The sequence below is a fragment of the Pseudochaenichthys georgianus genome, chromosome 24, assembly GCF_902827115.2.
Source record: "Pseudochaenichthys georgianus chromosome 24, fPseGeo1.2, whole genome shotgun sequence".
Taxonomy (NCBI): Eukaryota; Metazoa; Chordata; class Actinopteri; order Perciformes; family Channichthyidae; genus Pseudochaenichthys; species Pseudochaenichthys georgianus.
In genome coordinates, this window is record NC_047526.1 from 3,035,533 (window position 1) to 3,042,921 (window position 7,389).

General features: G+C 41.9%; 1 long non-coding RNA gene across 1 annotated transcript; it reads left to right on the top strand.

Moving 5' to 3' along the window:
• Positions 1-957: 957 nt before the first annotated feature.
• Positions 958-2,302, top strand: LOC139433099 (uncharacterized). Its single transcript, XR_011642663.1, has 3 exons — positions 958-1,154; positions 1,496-1,655; positions 1,888-2,302. It is a non-coding gene; the product is annotated as an uncharacterized lncRNA (long non-coding RNA).
• The last annotated feature ends 5,087 nt before the right edge of the window (positions 2,303-7,389 follow it).

Sequence of the window (7,389 nt, forward strand, 5' to 3'; positions counted from 1 at the left end):
GCATATCATTCCTGACGACACAACCCTCACAGTCCTGAGAGCTGATGTAACACCGTCATTCCGGGTGTATGAACCGCTGCATCATCCATGGGCAGCCGTTACCCAGCGTGGCGATGTGGTTGCTGCTCACTGTGACTGCAAAGCTGGGTATGTAGATTCCAGTATGTAGAAACTAAATGTTTACTATGAACATATTCTGGTTGTATATTGTGTGACAACCCGGTGGTGCTGCTGTAACCTGTGTGTTTCTTGTCATCAGCAGTGATGGGACCCACCTGTGGCGCTAATTCCAGGATATAAGAGGGCTGCAGAACAGGCTCTCTCTCAGCTGCCCTGCTCGGTGCAGCAGGACACCGCTCCTCTGTTCTGTTTTATTGTTGTTGGAACCACTGTGTTGGGTAAATAAATGATTGTTACAAGCTGGCTCTGCTTGTAACATAAGGACAACAGTTCCACGCCGGAGTTGCCCAAAACAATCATTTATTTATCCATGTTACGTGCCAGGCAGGCTGTACATGTGTGGTTTTCTTTCCCTCCTGTGTTTCTCTACTATTGAGAAAGAAGCTTTAGCTCTATTGTTTGCCTTGCAGCACTTTGAGGTGTATCGTATCTAATAAAACCTATTAAGGTATACACTGATCACAATCCGCTGGTTTTTCTTTCAAGGATGTACAACCACAATCAACGCCTTATGCGTTGGTCGTTGATTGTCCAGAACTACAACCTTGACATAAGGTTATAAAAAGGGGTCCGATAATGTTCTTGCCGATGCACTATCTCGTGCTATGTAAATAGAATGTTCATTGTAAGGGCCAAACATACTGTTTGGATTTATATGTGTGGGGGTGTTACGTGCCAGGCAGGCTGTACATGTGTGGTTTGCCTTCCCTCCTGTGTTTCTCTCTTCTCCCTGTCTTCTGCACAGCTGATCGGTATCTGCCTGTGCACCTGAGTCTGATGGCTGATTGGATCCTCTCACCCTCAGCTGGCCTATCAGCAACCAGGGCCGACCATAAAGGAGGCACCCAGGAAGTCTTCTCTCTCTCACTCTGGGCCTGTTGCTGAGGAAGGAACACGGCTGTGTTTAGCAACTAAAGATCTTTGAATACTCTGACCTTTGTTAATTTGTGTGTGTTGAGAGGTGGAGGAGTTGGGTAAGTCTGGGGTACCCTGTACATTTCTCACCACCGAGCTAACTATTGTTTAGACACACTAGGTAAGCGGATTGTTGCCACCCCTGTATATTGTTTTGTCAAATTCTTTGTAGTTAGTTAGTGAGGGTTTTTGTTTGAGTTTGGTTTCAAAGGATAGTTGTAGAGAGAGGCCTGGTTTTGTTATGCTTGTTTCTTTTGTTTGGCACAATCCTTTGACTCCTCCTCCTCCTCAACAGAGTGTTTCTGTTTAATTGTATTATGATAGGTTACAAGGAATAAACCTTTTGTCAACGTTTACTCTGACTCTCTCATAATTATTGGTTGTACGTTATTGTCTCCAGATCCCCTAGACCTTAGTGGGGATGTAACAATCCAACACAGTGGTTCCAACAACAATAAAACAGAACAGAGGAGCGGTGTCCTGCTGCACCGAGCAGGGCAGATGAGAGAGAGCGAGAGCCTGTTCTGCAGCCCTCTTATATCCTGGAATCAGCGCCACAGGTGGGTTCCATCACTGCTGATTACAAGAAACACACAGGTTACAGCAGCACCACCGGGTGGACAACCACAGGGTTGTCACAATTGTTTTTTGAAAACAATTAAATTACATAGGCATCATTGGAAATATGAAAACATTTGACCTTTGGTGGATGTCTTTCTCACAGAAAACAATGCCAGATTATTGACTTGTAGTTTGTTGAACTTTTACGTTGATTTATGTGTGTGTTTATAGGCTTGGTGAGTCATGCTCCCATATTGGAGGTCTGCTCTACAAGGTGGAGATGATCGTCAGAGTCGGCGGAGCAAGAGATCCTGCCTGCACTGATTTACTCTGCACATGGAACGAGGCGAGCATGAAAGGTGTGCAACCAGCTGGAGTGGCCGACATCAACTTTTATGGTGATAAGCCCAAAGAGAAGGTGGTTGCCAACAACGCGCCAGCTCGTCGAGCAGACCCCCAACCCGTCTCCTCTGATGGATTTGAAGACTTCCTTGTTTCCCTTCTCGCTGCCTCCAACCCAGTCATGCCAGTTGGGCTCAGCCTCTTAGTGTAGTATAGTTTTTCAATGTCATGTTTATGTTTATAAATGTGTGTTCATGTTATGTTTTATAAATAATTATATCCGAGAAGGATTATTAATTCTCATATTATTGTGGATCATTGTACTCCTTCATAAACCCAGATGAAATTACAATTGAAACGATATTGTTGGCAACATGTATTATTTATGGAACACAAAAAAATCCATCATAGTCATATACAAAGACACCAGGTCAATATTTGAACAAAGACAATAATACAGAAAATATGGATGGTAAAGTATCACAGAATCAACATACAAAATATAACATGGTCAACTCTAAATGTAAGCATGTGAACTAGCAACCACACATACAAATTCATTCCTTGTATACAATCCCACCCCCAAGGTTAGTCAAAATTGCACATACCCCAACTATTTTATCTGCACTTGATTTGTCTACCTGATCTGCCTCATCCTTCAGAGATTTAATGTCGAATCGGCAAAGTGCCTTGCAAAATAACAGAGCCTTGAATGCAGGTGGCATATTAGAAAATATGCGCTCCCTCTCTGGCCAACTAACAACATGCTTCAGTTTCACAAAGGCTACATCCATCCACTTCCAAAAATGATCTATGAGCGTGCTCTGAGGGATGCCTACCTGGTCTGCCAAATACTCAAACTTCATGCCATGTTTCAACTTCACTATCATATAAAAAAAACTGATCAATGTAGGGGATGGATGGGGTACCTTTGCATATCATCGAAACTAGCAAGAATTGAAAAGTGGCTAGAAAAATGGGCCAAGTTAGTCCGGTGTAATACTGACACTTCTCATTGTTTTCAGCAACAGTGTTAGAAGACAGCCGGACAGAGTTGAGGGTGGCCCTAGCATGGTCCCTCTCAGCAAGAGCAGCATCTCTTTCCGCCCTGAGTGCAGAGATCTCATCAAAGAGCATCTGTTGAGGCACGGAAGGTGGAGACACTGAACTGGTCGACGGTTGAGGCGAATCAGGAGTAGGTTGATGCTGTGGAGGCTTCGGAGGATGCAAGGGATGTGTCCTGCACTCCAACAGGGACTGCGTAAGCCACTCTGCACTTCTTTTTTGAGGGCCCATTTGCTTTGCCAAGCATCTTCTTGCCATGACGACACATAGCATTCGAGAACCTAATACACACAAACATTACATATACCAGGGGTTAGGGTGGTGCGATTATGGCAAAAATCATAATCACGATTATTTGGGTCAATAATTGATATCACGATTATTAAATACGATTATTCATTGACTTAGAAAAATAAATGTATTGAACTTTAAAACAAATAATAATTTGAACAGTATCTTTTTAACTGTTGTTTACCCTGAACGTATAATTCAACTGAAAAACCAATACAAACATAAATTAAATAAATGCATTTATATTTATATATATCATTTATATAAAATAAAATTAATTGCACAGCCCTACCAGGGGTGATAACTAACACCTACCCACAGCTGGTATGTTATTGTAAAATGGTATACTATATCACAACAGTATTCGATTTAGGCCAGGCATATCATCAGTATACATGAATTTTCGCAAACCTTCTCAGTTTCTGGCACTTGTCAGCTGTTGGTAGTTTCCCAGGCGTAGCAAAATTGGTCGGGATGTAATCTGGATGGCCAAGCTCCTTGGAAGGCTGCCCTGAAAAACAGATAAGAGCAACCATGATGCTACCATGCTATGATTCTGCTGTAGAGGAAGGTAAACAGTAGTTTGGTCCAGTCCGGGCTAGCAGCGGACATCAGATTAATCATAAACATAGTAGTTGTTCTGAAATACAACTTCAACTTACCAGAAATGAAGTGTGCCGAGCAGATGTACACATATTGCACGGTTTCCTTGGGTTTCCACGGCTTGCGAGTGATGGGATCAACGCGAGCGCAAGCTCTCGCCCACTGGGCCCTCCGTCCTGGCTGTTTTTCGTGACTGGGGAACTTGAAGAAAGAAAACTTGGATTTCCCATCACTATCTGTCATCCAATGATGATTTCTACAAGTCCCAGCACTACACCACTTCACCATCTTCAAAGTATTGTAACTAACAAGTAAGTAACACGGCGGAAACCCCTGCCTGGTTGCACCTCGCGTAAAATGGCAGCTACCGGAAGTACGGTGTCGCGGTCGGCCCAAAACCCGGATGTGTGTGTGAAAGAATGCATCGTAGAAACGATTATTTTCAACACCCCTAGAGTACAGTAGTGTGCAGCAGAGTACAGCAGAGTACAGTATAGTACAGTAGAGTACATAGAGTACAGTAGAGTACAGCAGAGTACAGTAGAGTACAGATAGTACAGTAGAGTACAGAGAGTACAGTAGAGTGCAGCAGAGTACACATAGTACAGTATAGTACAGTAGAGTACAGCAGAGTACAGTAGAGTACAGAGAGTACAGCAGAGTACAGCCGCTCTGAACCTTTATATAGTCCATGCTCTGAACACACACTTCCTGCTGACTCCCAGAATGCAGCCTGTCTCAATTTGTCTCAGCTTCAGTGCCAGACAGCCTGAGGCACACTGACCTGGCTGCTGCTCCTGACACTTGGATATCTCCGTTGTTCACCTCTTACTACTTCAAATATAAAATCAAGAATTGCTATGTATTTTAATATTCTATGACTGATACTGTATTGCTTGAAAAGATCAAAACTTAAACTGCTGCTGAATGTAGGGTCTATTTCTAACATTAAAACCATCTCCAAATGAAGAATAAACAAAGATTTGATTTACATTTGACTCTGCCTGCTTCATTGATCATCATGTTTTTTGGACGCATACAATACTGAGTGCTATTCCCATAGCACTCAGTAGTAATGATTTTATGTGCTTTTTTAACGATAAAATTGTTACTCTTAGAAACAAAATTAATGACCTCTTGCCTTTGACCAGTATAGTATTATCAACAGCTCCCGGAAACGTAAGTTCTAATATTACACTAGATAGTAAACTAGAATGCTTTTCAGCCATTAACCTTGAACAATTACATTCAATGATTCTCTCTTCTAAACCATCAACGTGCATGTTAGACCCAATTCCAACTAAGCTGTTGAAGGAAGTTTTTCCATTAATTAGCACTTCTTTATTAAATATTATGAATATGTCTTTATTATCAGGCTATGTTCCACAATCATTCAAAGTAGCAGTGATAAAACCGCTTCTTAAAAAGCACAACCTCGATCCAGAGGTTTTAGCCAACTATAGACCTATTTCTATCTTCCGTTCCTCTCAACAATTCTTGAGAAAGCGGTCACAAAACAGCTGTGTGATTACTTAAAAAACAATGATTTATTTGAAGATTTTCAGTCTGGCTTTAGAACACATCATAGCACAGAGACAGCTCTGGTTAAAGTCACAAATGATATTCTAATAGCCTCAGACAAGGGACTTGTCTCTATTCTTGTTTTGCTCGATCTCAGTGCTGCATTTGATACTATCGACCATGATATCCTATTGCAATGACTAGAGCACTTAGTTTGCATACAGGGAACTGCTTTAGGCTGGTTTAGGTCCTATCTATCTGAACGCTCTCAGTTTGTATGTGTTAACGATGAATCTTCCACGCAAACCAAAGTTAGCCATGGAGTGCCACAGGGCTCAGTGCTCGGACCTATTTTGTTCACATTATATATGCTTCCATTAGGCAATATTATAAGGAATCATTCTGTAAACTTTCATTGTTATGCGGATGATACTCAACTATATTTATCCATCAAGCCTGATGAAATTAATCATCTAAATACAATTCAAGACTGCCTCAAGGACTTAAAAACGTGGATGACCTTAAACTTTTTGATGTTAAACACGACCAAAACTGAAGTTATTGTACTTGGCCCGAAGAATCTACGAAACAAATTATCTAAAGATATACTAACTATGGATGGCATTAATTTGGCCTCCAGTGAGACTGTAAGGAATCTTGGTGTTATATTTATCCTTTAACGCCCACATAAAATCAATTTCAAGGACCGCCTACTTCCATCTACGTAACATTGCAAAAATCAGGCATATCTTGCCTCAAAACGATGCAGAGAAACTAGTCCATGCATTTGTTACTTCTAGGCTGGATTATTGTAACTCTTTATTATCAGGGAGTACCAAGAAGTCAGTCAAGTCGCTTCAGCTGATTCAAAATTCTGCGGCTCGTGTACTGACCAGAGTTCGGAAAAGGGACCACATTACTCCTGTTCTGGCTGCCTTACACTGGCTCCCTATAGAACACAGGATAGAATTCAAAATTCTTCTTCTCGCCTACAAAGCCCTTAATGGGCAGGCGCCATCTTACCTTAAAGAACTCATTATACCCTACTGTCCTACTAGGGCATTGCGTTCCAAGAATGCAGGGTTGTTGGTTGTTCCTAGAGTCTCTAAAAGTACAATGGGAGCCAGAGCCTTTTCTTATCAAGCTCCACATTTGTGGAGTCAGCTTCCAGTTTGTGTTCGGGCGGCAGACAATCTATCCGTTTTTAAGAGTGCGCTTAAGACCTTCCTTTTTGATAAAGCTTATAGTTAGGGCTGATTAGATTCAGCCCCTAGTTTTGCTGATATAGGCTTAGTTTGTCGGGGGACATCTTACTTCTTCCTTCTCTCTGTCTATACCTGTACTCTCATGTTCCGATTAACCCAGCTTCCCCACATGTCTTTCTTTTTGGTGTCTATATACGCCGGGATCCGGAGTCATGGATGATCCTGCGGTCCTGTGTCCTGGATCGCGAGCCCTGGATCGCGAGTCGTGGCTGTGGTCCTGGATTATCGGTCCTGGATGGATATCCTCGTGGATTCATCTTCCTATTATACACACATGCATTTCCAAACAATTGGACTACCTATGTTGCAAATGTATTATCTTTTCAATTTACACACGGCATCTATTGCACGTATGTCCGTCCTGGGAGAGGGATCCCTCCTCTGTTGCTCTCCCTGAGGTTTCTCCCATTTTTCCCTTCAAACTGGGTTTTCTTCGGAAGTTTTTCCTTGTACGATGTGAGGGTCTAAGGACAGAGGGTGTCGTATTGTCATACTGATATTCTGTACACACTGTGAAGACCACTGAGACAAATGTAACATTTGTGATATTGGGCTATATAAATAAACATTGATTGATTGATTGATTGATTGAATACAGCTCAGTACAGTTTTTTACATTTATGTTTTGTCCATCTTTGTTTCGTGT